The sequence below is a fragment of the Mustelus asterias genome, chromosome 4, assembly GCF_964213995.1.
Source record: "Mustelus asterias chromosome 4, sMusAst1.hap1.1, whole genome shotgun sequence".
Taxonomy (NCBI): Eukaryota; Metazoa; Chordata; class Chondrichthyes; order Carcharhiniformes; family Triakidae; genus Mustelus; species Mustelus asterias.
Window position 1 is genome coordinate 77864031 of NC_135804.1, and position 16861 is coordinate 77880891.

Genomic DNA, 16861 nt, shown 5'->3' on the forward strand with positions numbered 1-16861 from the left:
GAGAAATCCTTGGATATTCATCCTCTAAATGTCAAACTCCCCTCACATTCCATCCTGGTCACTGGACTGGATGTTAATGTCAAAGCCAAGATTTAACAGTCTCACTCAAACTGAATCAACCTTTGCTGTTCAAGGAGGTCTTATGCAGTAATTGCAAAGATTGGCGACCACAAGTTACTAGAATGAACTTAACGACTTATTTACAAACAGATAAATATACCAAATACTTTTACAATGTTAACACTTCCAGCTCTAGGATCCATGCCAGTTGCAAGAGCCTGCACTCTGCACCGAGATTCCTGCGCTCATTCCCCATTGGGCAATCAGGTAACATGAGCCTCTCAATGTATGCTCCTTATGGGGTCCAGCGACTACATTCCCCCCCTCCCTTAAGTCCCTTACTATACAATACATAAATAACTCATACAACTCAGAATAGTTAACTATTATGGGTGGTTCCTCCCAAATTTATCAACATTGTTAAATGTGTTGCTAAAGAAGTGTCAAAGTTGGTAAAAGAAGAGTCCACATAAAGAGGATTTTAGTCAAGTTAAGCAGAAATGTCAATCTTCAAGTTTATTGGTGCATTTTGACCCTTGTAACAAGATCGTACTTAATGTGACGTATCACCATATGAATGGGGCTTTATTATCCCATGCAATGCAAGACAGGCTGAGAGACCCATAGGATAAGTATTAAGAACACTATCTGATGCTGAAAAAGGATACTCTCAGATAGAAAAAAGTCCTAACTATTATCTTTGCCATCAAGAAATTTCATCAATACATTTAAGGAATCATTTACTACCATCACAGACCATATCTGTATGGCACCTCTTACTATATTTATGGATTCTCCGGTAGCTAGTTTTGCTGCAGTGCTCCTCAACATCAGGGGTTGAACTCTAATTGCTGGCTTCTATGTTTGTGCCTTAAATGACCTTTTTGCAGCAACCGAAGCATTCTGTTCCTCTAAATCTTATGGGAGGTGGCTTTCCCCAAATCAAAAGCATTGTGTTACTCCCCAGCTGCTTAAATCATATTTAGTGATTCTTCCCACTTCTACATTTAATGCACTGCTTGAATTTGACTCCACACCCTCACATTTGGCAACATTGCTGCTCACAATTTCCCACCGTAGCTGGTGGACCTCAATGCTTCGTTTGTTTGAGAACTCTTGAGTGCCTTTCTTTGTGCACTCTGTAACTGTTGCCATTTTATCGTCTTCTTAAAAGTCAATTCAGACTCAGCCAATAGTTTCTTTTGTTTAGCTGCATTATTTACACCGCATACAAAACGATTACTTAACATGACATTTAAAGTGGGCCCAAAGTCGCAATGCTCAGCAACCTGCTGCAATCTTGCTACGAAGGCTACAATGGACACCCCAAGGCCCTCCCATTGAGGCTGTAGGGTGGTAATGCCCCTTTGCAAACTTAACGAGCTCTGCAACTGTTTTCATGTTGGGAGTCTCTGGGAGTTAAACTTCAGATCAAGTTATATGTCTGGCTCCCACATGCGGCTAGGAAAATAACTTTCTTCTTATCTTCTCCCTCGATTCCATTAGCACTGAAAAAGTACTCCAATGATTTCACATATTGTACTATGTTCTCAGTGGTCTTGTCAAAGGTTTCTAGCTTCCCAATGAGAGGCATGCCTGCTCCCTCTTTTTCAGGCTGGGATCAATCTGTTTCACTCTGCAGTTTTGCAATGACATTTGTTGTGAATTCCTGGCTGCAAATGGAGTTGCTCTGATTTACCGTGTCGCCAATGTAGAAATTGCAAGGATTGGTGACCACCATTTCAGTATAACAAAGTATAAGGGTTAACTTACAAACAGATAAATATACAGAGTACTTTCCCAATGTTTACACTTCCAGCTCTAGGATCCACTCTGGCTGCAAGAGTCTGCCCAAGATCCCCACACTCATTCCCTATTGGGTGATTGGGTCACATGACCCTCCCAATGTCCTCCCCATAAAGTGGCCAGCTACTCCATGTCAGAAACAGCAAAAACACAAAAATGGAAGAAAAGAATTACAATTAGATTTCACACAACCACTAACTGTCACTTGCTGTCCAAAACCTTTAAAATATTTACATGTTGGAGGTTATGCGGCAAAGTTTTCATGATTCCCACTGGACAGCGGGAGTGAAAGATCCTGCCCTTAAATTCCCAACCAGCAGAAATGATTTGCTTTGAGGCCACAGTATCATTCTGGTGAACCTCAGCTCCAAATCCTCTGGGGGAAGCATATCCTTTATAAATTGTGATGACCAGAACTGATCACAGTACAATTGGAGTAGTCTAACTATGATCATCATTGGCCTTTTGTATTTTAGTCCTCAGAAGAAAAGACTGACATTCCAAATTAAAGGAATGCCTTCCAATTCAATAAGATCTTTGGAAGATTATAGTTGGGGGATTGGTGATGTTTTGGTGTACTTTCTTTAAAACTTTCGGATCAAAGCCATCAGGTCCTGGGGATTCTGCATTTTAATGTCCTTCAGTATTCTTAACTCATTTACATTCATTATGGTGAGTCCCTGTCCCAATGGTAATTCTCTTGGGATGTTTGACATGCTGTCCTCTTCCTCTATTTTAAGCACTGAAGTAAAATTATTCTTCAACATGTCCACTATTTCCTTACTTTCATTAATAACGTCACTGTTATCAGTTTTCAAGGACACACATTGCTCCTGAATGCAACTTTTAAAAAATATTATTGGAAAAGTTTGTTGCGTTGATTTTGATATCATTTTCAAGTTTCTTTTCACACTGCCTTTCTGTACAAATACAGATGAACATATGAATTAGGAGCAGGAGTAGATCCTGGTTACCATTTAATTTTCAGTTCACTTCTGAAAGTCTGGCGGTAAGAACAATCCCCTACGGAAAGTAAATGTTTCACTCCATTTACCCTCTTTCTGTTTCATTATCCTTTCCTCTTCTTAAGGTCACTCCCTGTACTAGGGTCTTGAGTAGGATTTTTTTGCATTTTTGTATGCTATTTTCCTTTGATTCATGTTGTCTCTTACATTGTTATCACCATTTTCTCACAGGAATAAGGGATGGGCAATAAATGCTGGCCTGACGAGTGGCACCCACATCCCATGAATGAATACAAAGATTGCAGTATAATCCAAAATAATATAACTAAATTCAACCAAATCACATCTGTGTGACTGGATTTCTAAGTATCCATTTCTTGCTATGCTTTCATTGATTATTTTCACACTGAGAATTTCCTTGAATTGGAGAAACAGTGAAATAAAATTTTCTTTGGCATCATCTTGAATTGTGTCTGGTTCCTGTTGCTCTGTGTCAACTCCTGCTGACTCCTGCTGTCCTGGCTGTGCAAGTTAAAATAAATTAACAAATGAATAAACAAATTAAACGTCAAAAGACACCCAAGATATGAACCCAGATCCATTCAAGTTTCCCTCATTTTCTGATGAATCCTCTATGTTTCCACAATGGGAAAGCTGTCAGGGTTGATTTCATTCTGTATTAATAATCCTAGTAAGAGGGAATTCAGCTGGAATAGGATGTGTGTGACCAGTTGCAGGAGTTTATTTTTCACTGGGACCTCACTAGGAGTCAAACTCAATTTATTCGGGATGGTGAGGTCCCAGCAAATTGGAGTCTGACGTAGAGGCCTGAATTTGACATTGGTCAGGAAAGCATGATGGGCGGGACTTGGAGAAAGATGTGAAATTGCCTCCCACCTGTGATTGTCCTCCGACAGCGACTACACTCTGGCTGCTCAATTAAATGATGTGGAGATGCCGACGTTGGACTGGGGTAAACACAGTAAGAAGTTTAACAACACCAGGTTAAAGTCCAACAGGTTTATTTGGTAGCAAAAGCCACACAAGCTTTCAGAGCGCTTGCTGCCCCTTCGTCAGGTGAGTGGGAGTTCCATTCACAAACAGGGCATATACAGACACAAACTCAATTTACAAAATAATGGTTGGAATGCGAGTCTTTACAGGTAATCAAGTCTTAAAGGTACAGACAGTGTGAGTGGAGAGAGCATTAAGCACAGGTTAAAGAGATGTGTATTGTCTCCAGACAGGACAGTTAGTGAGATTTTGCAAGTCCAGGCAAGTCGTGGGGGTTACAGAAAGTGTGACATGAACCCAAGATCCCGGTTGAGGCCGTCCTCATGTGTGCGGAACTTGGCTATCAGTCTCAACTCAGCGACTCTGTGCCGTCGTGTGTCGTGAAGGCCGCCTTGGAGAACGCTTACCCGAATATCAGAGGCCGAATGCCCGTGACCGCTGAAGTGTTCCCCAACAGGAAGAGAACACTCTTGCCTGGTGATTGTCGAGCGGTGTTCATTCATCCGTTGTTGTAGCGTCTGCATGGTCTCCCCAATGTACCATGCCTTGGGACATCCTTTCCTTCAGTGTATCAGGCAGATAACATTGGCCGAGTTGCAAGAGTATGTACCGTGTACCTGGTGGATGGTGTTCTCACGTGAGATGATGGCATCCGTGTGGATGAACTGGCCGTCTTGCAGAGGTTGCTGTGACAGGGTTGTGTGTCGTAGTCAATGTTCTCCTGAAGGCTGGGTAGTTTGCTGCGGACAATGGTCTGTTTGAGGTTGCGTGGTTGTTTGAAGGCAAGAAGTGGGGGTGTGGGGATGGTCTTGGCGAGATGTTCATCTCCATCAATGACATGTTGAAGGCTCCGGAGAAAATGTTGGAGCTCCTCCGCTCCGGGGATGTACTGAACGATGAAGGGTACTCTGTCCACCGTGTCCCGTGTTTGTCTTCTGAGGAGGTTGGTGCGGTTTTTCGCTGTGGCGTGTCGGAACTGTGGATCGATGAGTCGAGCGCCATATCCTGTTCTTATGAGGGCACCTTTCAGCGTCTGGAGGTGTCTGTTGTGATCCTCCTCATCTGAGCAGGTCCTGTGGATACAGAGGGCTTGTCCGTAGGGGTTGGCTTCTTTAACGTGTTTAGGGTGGAAGCTGGAGAAGTGGAGAATCGTGAGGTTATCCGTAGGCTTGCGGTACAGTGAAGTGCTGAGGTGACTGTCCTTAATGGAGATGCGTGTGACCAAGAACGCAACCGATTCCGGAGAGTAGTCCATGGTGAGTCTGATGGTGGGATGGAACTTGTTGATGTCATCATATAGTTGTTTCAGTGATTGTTCACCATGAGTCCAAAGGAAGAAAATGTCATTGATGTATCAAGTGTTTAGCATCGGTTGAAGGTTCTGTGTGGTGAAGAGGTTGGCATATTGAGGTGCAAATTTGGTCCCCATGGCTGTTCCGTGTGTCTGGATGAAGAACTGGTTGTTGAAGGTGAAGACATTGTGGTCCAGGATGAAGCGGATGAGTTATAAAATTGCATCTGGAAACTGGCAGTTGTTGGCGTTGAGTACTGAGGCTGCTGCAGCAATGCCATCGTCGTGGGGGATGCTGGTGTAGAGTGCCGAGACATCCATTGTGACGAGGAGTGCTCCTGGTTCAACTGCTCCATGTGTGCTGACTTTCTGAAGGAAGTCCGTAGTGTCGCGACAAAAGCTGGGGGTTCTTTGTACAATGGGTTTCAGGATGCCCTCGACGTAGCCGGAGAGGTTCTCGCACAGGGTCCCATTGCCCGATACGATGGGACGGCCGGGTGTGTTTGCCTTGTGTATCTTCGGGAGGCAGTAGAGATCTCCAACGTGGGGAGCGCGTGGGATGAGAGCACGGAGGATGCTCTGAAGGTACGGATCAAAGGTCTTGATCAGAGTGTTGAGTTGACGGGTGTGTTCTTTGGTCGGATCTGTGGGTAACTGTCTGTAGTGTTCCCCGTTGTTCAGTTGTTGGTACACTTCTTTGCAGTAATCTGTTCTGTTCAGTATGACGATGGCCCCTCCTTTGTCTGCTGGTTTGATGACAATGTTGCAGTTGGTCTTGAGAGTGCAGTTGGCATTGCGTTGTGTTTGGGTGATGTTCGGGGCTGTCTTGTGAACATTGTCAACTCGTCGGACTACACACTTCAACCAGATAAAATCGAAGTTCTCAGCCGAGGGTTCAATTTCTGCCCCACCACCAAAATAGACCCCATCAATCTCGCAGCAGACAGAGGAATTCATCAGGTGAATGAGGCTGCGGGAGTTCTTCCACAAACCCCAAGAGGCCAACAGCGAACATAATGAGACAGCCAACGAACCAGACAGCCGACAGAGAGATCCGCAGTGCAACAACTGAAGAAGAAAGTGTCGAATTGGACTCCCCCGGAAGTCCGCTGCCCTCAACTTGACATGTATGCCCAAGCCATCAGGAGGTGTGTCAACACCAGATTCATCAGCCGCACTCACACGACGTGATCAACTTAACACTCTGATCAAGACCTTTGATCCGGACTTTCAGAGCACCCTCCGTGCTCTCATCCCACGTACTCCCTGCATTGGAGATCTCTACTGCCTCCCGAAGATACACAAGGCAAACACACCCAGCCGTCCCATCGTATCGGGCAATGGGACCCTGTGCGAGAACCTCTCTGGCTACATCGAGGGCATCCTGAAACCCATTATACAAAGAACCCCCAGCTTTTGTCGCGACACTACGGACTTTCTACAGAAACTCAGCACACATGGAGCAGTTGAACCAGGAGCACTCTTCGTCACAATGAATGTCTTGGTACTCTACACCAGCATCCCCCACGACGACGGCATTGCTGCAACTGCCTCAGTACTCAATGCCGACAACTACCAGTTTCCAGATGCAATTTTACAACTCATCCACTTCATTCTGGACCCCAATGTCTTCACCTTCAACAGCCAGTTCTTCATCCAGACACATGAAACAGCCATGGGGGCCAAATTCGCACCTCAACATGCCAACATCTTCATGCACAAGTTCGAACAAGACCTCTTCACCGCACAGAACCTTCAACCGATGCTATACACTAGATACATCGATGACATTTTCTTCCTTTGGACTCATGGTGAACAATCACTGAAACAACTATATGATGACATCAACAAGTTCCATCCCACCATCAGACTCACCATGGACTACTCTCCGGAATCGGTTGCATTCTTGGACACACGCATCTCCATTATGGACGGTCACCTCAGCACTTCACTGTACCGCAAGCCTACGGATAACCTCACGATGCTCCACTTCTCCAGCTTCCACCTAACCACGTTAAAGAAGCCATCCCCTACGGACAAGCCCTCCGCATACACAGGATCTGCTCAGAAGAGGAGGATCACAACAGACACATCCAGACGCTGAAAGATGCCCTCATAAGAACAGGATATGGCGCTCGACTCATCGATCCACAGTTCCGACGCGCCACAGCGAAAAACCGCACCGACCTCCTCAGAAGACAAACACAGGACACGGTGGACAGAGTACCCTTCGTTGTCCAGTACTTCCCCGGAGCGGAGAAGCTACAACATCTTCTCTGGAGCCTTCAACATGTCATTGATGAAGACGAACATCTCGCCAAGGCCATCCCCACACCCCCACTTCTTGCCTTCAAACAACCGCACAACCTCAGGCCATTGTCCACAGCAAACTACCCAGCTTCAGGAGAACAGTGACCACGACACCACACAACCCTGCCACAGCAACCTCTGCAAGACGTGCCGGATCATCGACAGGGATGCCATCATCTCACATGAGAACACCATCCACCAGGTACACGGTACATACTCTTGCGACTCAGCCAACGTTGTCGACCTGATACGCTGCAAAAAAGGATGTCCTGAGGCATGGTACATTGGGGAGACCATGCGGACGCTACAACAATGGATGAATGAACACCGCTCGACAATAACCAGGCAAGAGTGTTCGCTTCCTGTTGGAGAACACTTCAGCGGTCACGGGCATTCGGCCTCTGATATTCGGGTAAGCGCTCTCCAAGACGGCCTTCACGACACACGACAGCGCAGAGTCGCTGAGCTGAGACTGATAGCCAAGTTCCACACACATGAGGACGGCCTCAACCAGGATCTTGGGTTCATGTCACACTATCTGTAACCCCACGACTTGCCTGGGCTTGCAAAATCTCACTAACAGTCCTGTCTGGAGACAATACACATCTCTTTAACCTGTGCTTAACGCTCTCTCTACTCACATTGTCTGTACCTTTAAGACTTGATTACCTGTAAAGACTCGCATTCCAACCATTATTTTGTAAATTGAGTTTGTGTCTTTATATGCCCTGTTTGTGAATGGAACTCCCACTCACCTGATGAAGGAGCAGCACTCCGAAAGCTAGTGGTTTTTGCTACCAAATAAACCTGTTGGAATTTAACCTGGTGTTGTGAGACTTCTTACTGTGCTCATTTAAATGCCAGCCTGTGTAAAAACCACACTGAGAGGCTCAGCACTTCCCGATGGGGGCAGGCAGTAGCTGGATCCGCCCAATTAGAGCTCACACAGGCCCTGCTGAGCAGAAGATGGCCACCAAATGTATTCATGCCGACAGACACACTTGGCATGCGCCTGCCAGCCAAAATATCGTGAGACAACAAAATGACATTGAGAAGCTCATCCCAAGGTCATCAGATGCACTGCATCATGACTGCATCGCACCCACACGCCAAACATAAAATGTCACCTCTTCGAGCTCCAGTGACAATGAATGAATGGAACATTGCAGCAAAAATAAGTGGCTTCTCATTTGGAAATAATGCTTTTTATGCTTTAAAAACAAACAGATAGGGAATAACAGGCCAGAGGTCCAAGGGCACAGTGGACAGCCCCAGGAGGAGATGTTTGTACTGAGAATGAGTTGATCAGGGTGTCAAGGGGAGAATTGATCCTTCAGAATATTGTCAAGGGAGGGGAGGGGAAGTTGTGTTTGGTGATGACATCATACTGGAGACGGCGGAGATGAGGAGGGTGATCCCAGAGTTTGATGGGGTGGAAGATGTGACTTACAATTCCACCAGAAACCAGCCCTGCATGTAAGAATTAGAAAATCAGTGTTCATCATGTGCAGGCAGCCTGCTCTGTAGCCAACTGGTCAGAAAATAAATAAACACAAACCAACCCCCTCAGCAGAATCTGGCCTTCCACAACTTTAAATGTGACTCTTGATCCTCTGGAACACAGGAACAGAAGTGGGTCATTTATCCCCATGAGTGTACCCACTATTCAATGAAAACCTGATTGACCTTTGATCTAATTCTATACCAACCTTTGCCCCATAACCCTTAATGTAACTGGATAACAGAAATCTACTGTTCTCAGATTCAGAATTATCAATTGATCCAAGTATCAATTGCTGTTTGCGGAAAGAATTCCAAACTTTCACAACCCTTTTTGTGAAGAAGCGCTTCCTCATTTCTCTCCAGAAAGGTTTGCTTCCTTTAATATAATCAATTAAATTACCCTTTAACCATCAAATTTCCAGGGAATTCATCCCTAGTTTCTATAATCTCTCTTTATAATTTAACTCTTGGAGTCCAGGTTGTCATTGGCTTTCCATTAATTCAAAGTCACTAGTTTCTGCCATGGGTCTTCATGCAGCTGTACTGCCGATTCTCAACCCACAGAGCTTTGGATACATGGGGGAGGTCATCCCATGAGATATTTGTATCTGGAGTTCAGGATTTACTTTCTTTTCTTTCCTTCTCTGTTGCTACTCTGCCTCATCACTAAGGCATTTAGCCTCAAAGTGTGATGTAGCTTGATTGACAAGTGTTCATCATTTTGAATAATTGGCAGCAAACTCCTCCCATCATCAATGTCATTGCTGCCATACTTTAAACATGCAAACATACAAATCAGGAGCAGGAGTAGGCCACTCAGCCCTTCAAGTCTGCTCAACCACTCAAGTAAAATCATGGCTGATCTGATTGGAACATCAAATCCATATGATCCCACATGCCCCAAATAACCTTTCACCCTTTCTCTAATCAAGAATCTATCTAGCTTTAAGAATATTCAAAAGCTCTCCTTCCACTGCATTTTGAGGATGAGAGTTCCAAAGACTCAAGACCCTCTGAAAGAAACAAATTCTCCTCATCTCTGTCTTAAATGAGTGACCAATTACTTATAAATTGTGACCACAATTTTAGATTCTCCAACAAAAGGAAACATCCTCTGCATATTTACCCTGTCAATATCCCTCAAGATCTTAAATGTTTCAATCAAGTGGCCTCTTACTCTTCCAAATTCCAGAGGAACTTGAGGAGAGCTTTCAGAGTGCTTTTGATGCATTTTCTTTTCCACCACTGTATGTTAACTATTTGAGTGTTGAGAAAACAGGACTTGGTGGGCAGACAATTCTTTGCTCTCTGGTCACAGCAAAGTTGATTTTGCAAGTCCAGTCCAGAATATCAAAGTTGATTTGCGAGAGTTTTGTCTGAATGCTTATGGTACTGGCTTCAAAAAGTGCTATGGTGTTTCTTCAATTGTCATCCCATTGAATCTGGAGAGTATAACGGATTGTTGCTGATGGAATTTCTCTCATGCTCTCATGTGTCACCGATGCACAGTCCAGGTCTTGCTGCAGTACAGGTGTGTGCTGATGACAACTACTCTGTAGACTGGGACTTTTGTTGACTTGCAGAGATCATTGATGAAGGAACTGAGGGCATTGTGGCTAAGTTTGCAGATGATTCAAAGATAGGTGGAGAGGCAGGTAGTATTGAGGAGGTGGGGAGGCTGCATAAGCACTTCGACAGGTTAGGAGAGTGGGGAAAAAAATAGCAGTTGGAATACAATGCGAGAAAGTGGAAGTTATGCATTTTGGTTCGGAAGAATAGAGGCGTAGGCTATTTTCTAAATGGGGAAAAAATCAGAAATTGGAAGCACAAAGGGACTTGGGAATCCTAATTCAGGATTCTCTTAAGGTTAACTTGCAGGTGGACTTGGTAGTTAGGAAGGTAAATGCAATGTTAGCATTCATTTCACGAGGATTAGAATACAAAAGCAGGTATGTACTGCTGAGGCTTTGTAAAGCTCTGGTCAGACCGCATTCGGAGTCTTATGAGCAATTTCGAACCCCATATCTAAGGAAGAATGTGCTGGCCTTGGAGAGAGTCCAGAGGAGGTTCACGAGAATGATCCCAGGGATGAAAAGCTTGATATATGAGCAGCGTTTGAGGACTCTGGTTCTGTGCTCGATGGAGTTTAGAAGGATGACTGGGAATTTAATTGAATTGTCATTGAATACTGAAAGGCCTGGATAGAGTGGACATGAGGAAGATGTTTCCGTTAGAAGGAGAGACTAGGATCTGAAGACACAGCCTGAGTAAAGGGCCGACGCTTTAGAACTGAGATGAGGAGGAATTTCTTCAGCCAGAGGGTGATGAATTAATGGAATTCATTGCCACAAAAGGCTGTGGAGGGTGGGTCATTGAGTGTATTTAAGACAGAGATAGATAGGTTCTTGATTGATAAGAGGATCAAAGGGTACAGGATAAAGGTGGGTGAATGGGGTTGAGAAATCTATCAGCCATGATTATATGGTGGAGCAGACTCAATGGATAGATTGGCCTAACTCTGCTCCTATATCTTATTGTCTTGTGGTCTTAGGGTTGTCAAACACTCACCGCTGTAGTTTGTCGAAGGCTGACCAGGCACAGTTGATCCAGTGTTGCATTTCCTTGTCAATGCAGGGTATAGGGAAAAGGCAGGGGAACAGCATTCAGTCTTGATGTATGTGAGGAGTGCTGGTTCAGAAACGATGGCCTGAATGGCCTCCTTCTGTGTCCTAACAATTCTGTGATTCTGTGATGGTCTTTTCACAGAGGTAGTATGGAAAGTACACAACATTTTCCAGAGTCTCTCCATCGACATATTTGGGAGGTGGAATATTTGACTAACCAGTTGTGGGCTGATGTGAGTTTTGTTTTAATAACATTCAAGGACAGACCGGGTTTTTTATATGCATAATTGAAGAGATGGAGAGTGACTTGCAAATCAGGTGCAGAGTGGACAATGACCCTGCAGTCATCTGCAAACTGTAGATCTTGTATATTTATGGTGGTCAGTGTATTTTTGACACAGAGACAACTGAAGTTAAAGAATTTTCTTTCTAGGCAGTACTTAAGACTCACACCAGAAGACAGTTGATCTTTGATGAGGGGAATTGGCTCTGTCAGATAGATTGTGAAGAGTATCGAGGCTATAGGTTGACTTTGATCTGAATTTTGAGAGCCTCTGTTTCAGATCTCTTACTCAGGACAGTTTCAGTCACATCATCATGCAGCAATTGCAGGATTGAAATGAATGTCTCCAGTGCAGAAGCCAACCTCAAAGTGCAGGCTGCAGTGTGTTGCAGTGATGGTACCAGTCGGTTCTGGTGATCAGCCTGCTGGATGGCCGTCTCCTGCTGTGTTTCAGGGTTTTGGGCCCTGCGCCACTCCGTCGAGCAGTCTGGTTAGTGCCGTCTCTGTGAAGCACGGTGCTGCCTTCTTGGCTGCCATTCCCTGCAATCGTTGTGGAACAAATGCTGGGGAGCTGTTTATATGGAGCTCCACAGTACCTGCAGCAGTTAAGTCATTACGCAGCGGGCATGTCAGAAGGAATGTGCTGCTGGAGTGGTGTGAAACTCATGGAATAGAAATTAATACTAACGAGCCATAAGATTTGGCCCAAAAACACGTCGGCGCTGTTGGTGCAAAACACTCCATATTTCGTGTCGCACCCAACACTCTGCCATTTTTTGTTAAGATTTTGCCCACAAATAGATTGTTTCACACATTTTTGCAACTTTTAATCTGCCCTTTCCTGCCAAGCGATAAAGCAATCTAATCAGATAAATATTACTTCCGAATGAAATAACCTTAATAAAGATAAATAGTTTAAAAGGATTAAAATGAAGCCAATGCTTATATGAAGTCATTATCAGAAAAGTATGATAGACCAATGCCTTCAAAAATTAAGGTACGAGCATTTCATAAACTCAATCTCCCACCATCTAGAAAATACATCCATATTCAGACCCACTGTTCTTACTCAAAAGGAGTAACGTGATGAAATTTTAGAAGAGATACATTTCAGAGCGACTGAGTTACGACGTGATTGATTTTGATGTTTTCCTGACAAATCTAAAATCTCCTTAAGTATATTAAGATCTTCTATTTGATTTATTTTACATTGAACATTGATGTCGCCACATAGAAAGGACACCTTAACCACATGATTTGTTGATGGTGTCAAATCTTTTATCATCCTTAATAGGGCACAGCCGGTATCTCTCCATTGAACTGTGGGAGACCCAAACTTCTGTCTCTCATTTTCAAATGCAAAATTCCATCAGTGATATTGGAATAAAACCTAAAATGTTTTTGATGACGGTCAAGTTTAGTTCATGTATTCTGGGATATCTAATCATTAATCCATTCCTCCCATCTTTGTAATCTGGAAGAAATCATTTTGTCAAATATTTGTCCAATCAAATTTTTGATTTGTCTTAATTTGGTCCTCTTCATTTTTAACTTTATCAATCAATTCATCAACTGAGTTAACCAATGTGACAATATCCTCTTTATAATTATTAACAATCTCACTTTCTACACTGGTTGGAATTAATTTCCTGCATTATAATCAGTTATCCCATCATTATTTCTTCAGAATGTTTTTCAATTTTGTCCTCAGATGATGTAAAAGTAATCTCATTAGATGTTACATGACAGAATTATTTCTTTCCATTTTTTGATTATCTCAGCCTATCTCCACTTAAAGTGTGCTAATTTATTCATGTAACAAGTAGGCTTAAATCAACACTTTAATGAAGTTACTGTGAAAATCCCCTAGTGACCAGACTCTGGAATCGAACCCAGGTCCCTAGAGCTGTGAGGCAGCGGTGCTAACCACTCTGCCACCATGTCGCCTATGTGTTTCAATTCCAGCTTGGGTCACTCTCTGTGTGGAGTTTGCACATTCTCCCCCCCTCTACCTTGTGTCTGTGCGGGTTTCCTCTGCGTGATCCGGTTTCCTCCCACAGTTCAAAATGTGAGGGTAGGTGCATTGGCCATGCAAAATTGCCCCTTAGTGTCCTGGAATGTGTGGGTTAGAGGGATTAGTGGGGTAAATATGTGGGGTTACAGGGATAAGGCCGAGGTGGGATTATTGTCGGTGCAGACCTGATGAGCCGAATGACCTCCTACTGCACTGTAGGGTTTCTATGGTTCTTTGGACTATGGGAGGAAACCAGAGCACCCAGAGGAAACCCGCACAGACATGGGGAGAACGTGCAAACTCCACACAGACAGTCACCCAAGGTGGGAATCAAACCCAGGTCCCTGGCATTGTGAGGCAACAATGCTAACCACTCTGCCACTGTGCCGACCTGGTATACATGAAGATGTGCAGATTAGGTGGATTGGACATGTTAAATTGTCTCAGGATATGTAGGTTAGGGGGGGGTTAGCAAGGTGGGGTTATGAGGATAAGACCAGGGTAAAATGCTCTGTGGAGAGTCAGTACAGACTCGATGAGCCGAATGGCCTTCTTCTGCACTGTAGAGATTCTATGAATTCTTCTATGAAAAAGCAGGGGACCTAGTGCTGAGCCCTGTGGAAGTGCACACTTTTACTTTTGTGGGAACAGGTTTACTCTGGAACCCTTGAATCTCACCTTTTAATGCCTCTCACCGCTCTGACACTGATCTGCCTTCAAGTAGCTGTTTCCACTCCACTTTAACTAAATCACTCCTCAGCTTAATAAAATTGGCCTTCCAGTCACACAAACACACATCAACAATTAACCTTTGTTTCCTTTCACTGAGTCAATTTTCTGCCCAGTTTGTAACATTTCCCTGGATTCCATGGGTTTTTACTTTTTTAACCAGTTCGCTATGTGAGAACTAGTCAAAGGCCTTGCTAAAATCCATGTACACCACATCGACTGCACTACGCTCATCAATCCTCTTTGTTATTTCCTCCAAAATTCATTTGGGTTTAGCAGACATGATCTTCCTTTAACAAATCCACGCTGATTGGTCCTTGATTAATCCATGCTTTTTTAAGGGACAATTTATCCTGTCTCAGAATTGATTCCCAGTATCAAAGTCAGAATGACTGGTCTATAATTATTTGGTCTATCCCTCACTCCTTTTGAACAAAGGTACAACTTTAGCAGAACTCCAAACCTCCAGCACCCCAGCTGTATCCAATGAGAATTGGAAAATGATGGCCACTCCCTCCATTATTTCCTCCCTGGCATCTTCAAACAATCTGGGGTATATTTCATTCAGCCCTGGTAATTTAATCACTTTCAAGGATGCTACATCCCTTAATACTTCCTCTCACCCTATGTTTATCATGTTCAATATTCCTTAACTACAATACCTGCCTGTCCCCCTCTTTTGAGAAGATGAATGTGAAGTATTCAATAAGAACCACATCCGCCACAGGTAGGTTTTGTTTTGGTCCGTTATGAGCCCAACTCTTTCTTTAGTTATCCTCTTACTCCAAATGTATTGATGAAACATTTTTAGGCTATCCTTGATATTCTTCCCTGCCTTCTCTTTGCTTTCCTAATTTCCTTTTTGATTTCACCCCTCCACTTTTTATATCCCTTTTGGTTTTCTATTGCTTTGACTTCTTGATATCGGTACATTGAGGAGGCTCTAGAATTGTTCACCCCACACTTCTACTTTTGTGGGAACATGTTTACTCTGGAACCCTTGAATCTCACCTTTCAATGCCTCTCACTGCTCTGACACTGATCTACCTTCAAGTAGCTGTTTCCACTCCACTTTAACTAAATCACTCCTCAGCTTAATAAAATTGGTCTTACCCCAGTTTAGAAATTTAACTCCTGTGCTAAATTTGTCCTTTTCCAAAGTGAATTACAATCACTCTGACCAAAATGCTCTCCAACTGTCACTGCTTCCATCTGCCCAGCTTCATGTCCAAAATCTAAGGGCAGATTTTCTGACCCTTCCTGCCACAAAGGCGAGTTTCCAGGCGGGTGGGCGAGCCGCGCAAATGCCATAAAAATCAGTGGGGCCGGAAGATTCCACTGATGGCCAATGGAGAGCTTCCTCCACCAGCAGGAAACACGGCACTGGGTAGGTTGATGGTGGGGGGGCCTTGGTGAGGTGGAGAGGGGGGTGCTGCGGTTGGTCTGGGTGCCCGGGCATGGCAGGTGTTGCAACTCGGGCCCCCGCGATTGCGGAGGGGGAGAGCTAGTTGAGGCTGCCTGCAGTAGCAGGGGCCTGACAGCTCTCTCTCTGCCCGTCAGACCCCTGCTACTGCTAATGCGCGTGTGCAGCATCAGAGGTCTGCACATGCGCAACACCACCCACTACAGGCTGTCTGATGATTTAAGCCCCACCACAGCCTCTCTGGCTAGAAACTGACGAGCACATCTTTTCAGAGACAGAGTGCATAAGATTGGGCACGAAAAAACGGATCTGGAACTCTCCCATTCCTACCGACTGCAGGTAAAGAGGCCCCCTTCTCCCCATTGGCCCCACCCACACTGTCCCCAACTGTGGCCCCGTCCTCTGACACACACCTCACTGGGCCCACCCCCTGGCACTGGCTGGTGGAAGGTGCCAAGGTGTACAGTGGCCATTGCCCTGTTGCCAGGCTGGCAGTGCAACGATGCCAGTATGGCACTGCCCTTGGGGCACCATCACCTTGCCCTTAGCCTTGCCTGGGGGCCTCAATGGCCTCGAGTTCCACCAGCAAGACCAACATGACTGTACCTCGTCCATGGGGAGCAAGTGCTATCCTCACCGGACAGAACCTCCCCCAACGAGGCCATAAAGGTAAGTCAGCCCAGACAATTGAGTGCCGGGCTTGCTAAGCAGATGTGTTTACATGAATTTAAATAAATTAATCAGCCTGTTACCCATTTCCGGCGAGAGACTGACTGCGCTGGAAATCCAGGTTTCGTAAAATCGTAAGAGCTGAGAAATCGGGCGTGATCCAGATTTCT